Source organism: Bubalus kerabau, chromosome 5 (genome assembly GCF_029407905.1).
Source record: "Bubalus kerabau isolate K-KA32 ecotype Philippines breed swamp buffalo chromosome 5, PCC_UOA_SB_1v2, whole genome shotgun sequence".
Classification (NCBI taxonomy): Eukaryota; Metazoa; Chordata; class Mammalia; order Artiodactyla; family Bovidae; genus Bubalus; species Bubalus kerabau.
In genome coordinates this window covers 62,389,453-62,390,703 of record NC_073628.1, presented here as the reverse complement: position 1 = coordinate 62,390,703, position 1,251 = coordinate 62,389,453, and the positions used below count along the sequence as shown (strand labels likewise).

At 39.1% G+C, this 1,251-nt stretch overlaps 1 non-coding gene across 1 annotated transcript; it reads left to right on the top strand.

The window, feature by feature from the left end:
* The first annotated feature begins 645 nt into the window (after positions 1 to 645).
* Positions 646 to 717, top strand: TRNAC-GCA (transfer RNA cysteine (anticodon GCA)). Its single transcript has one exon. It is a non-coding gene; the product is annotated as a tRNA-Cys (tRNA).
* The last annotated feature ends 534 nt before the right edge of the window (positions 718 to 1,251 follow it).

The window sequence follows — 1,251 nt, the reverse complement described above, 5'->3', positions numbered from 1 at the left end:
CCCTCACCTTCCACCAAACTCTTCCACCAAACTTCTGGCAAACCCTGATCTTTTTAACACGTGTAAAGCTTTGCCTTTTCCAGAATGTCATATGGGTGAGAGCATTCATTTATTCAGGCTTTTGAGAATGACTTCTTTCACTGAATAATATCTCTTTAAATCTTTTCCATTTCTTTCAAGGCTCAGTAACTCATTTCTTTTTATTGCCAAACAATAATCTATTGTATGAATGTATCACAGATTATTCACTTATTATAGGACAACTTGATTACTTCCAATTTTTGGCAATTATGAATAAAGTTTCTCTAAACATTTGTGCGAAGGCTTTTGTGTTTTCAATGCATTTGGACAATTAGGAATGTGACTGCTAGATCATATGGTAAGTAACCTATATTTGGCTTCATAAGAAACCCACAAAATGCTTGTACCATTTTACATTCCAATAGCAGTTAATGAATTGAGTTCCTGTAGCTCTATATCCTCACCGATATTTGGTCTTTTCTGTTTTTTGGAGTTTATCCATTCTGATAACTACATAGATAGTAATATCTCCTTTTAACAGAAATTAATTTCTTCATTCTTTCTTACTTTACTTTAGACCTTATTTTTGTATTTATTTATTTAGTAGTGCAGCTATAGTCTGCTTCCCTGGTGGCTCAGAGGATAAAGCATCTGCCTGCAATGCAGGAGACCCAGGTTCGATCCCTGGGTGGGGAAGATCCCCTGGAGAAGGAAATGGCAATCCATTGCAGTATTCTTGCCTGGAGAATCCCATGGAGAGAGGAGCCTGGTGGGCTACAGTCCACAGGGTCGCAAAGAGTTGGACACAGCTGAGCAACTTACACACACACACACACACACACACACACACACACAGAGCTATCGTCTAGTGCCTGAAAACTGTAATCCTAGAACCAGGTTTCTTAGATTCAAATTCCAATTCTACCTTTTACTACTTGGGTGACATAGGCTAAGTACTCAACATGTGTTTCAGTAACCTTACAGGCTTATCCAGTAAAGAGCTCAGATGCTAAAGAATCCACCTGTAATGCAGGAAACCTTGGTTTGATCCCTGTGTTTGAAAGATCCCCTGGAGATGGGAATGGCAACCCGCTCCAGTATTTTTCTTTGGAGAATTCCATGAACATAGGTTTCAGTCCTTGGGGTCACAAAGAGTTGGACAGGACTGAGTAACTTTCACTTTTTTCAGTAGCCTTACAGATAAGATCTACCTCACATAGTTGTTATGGT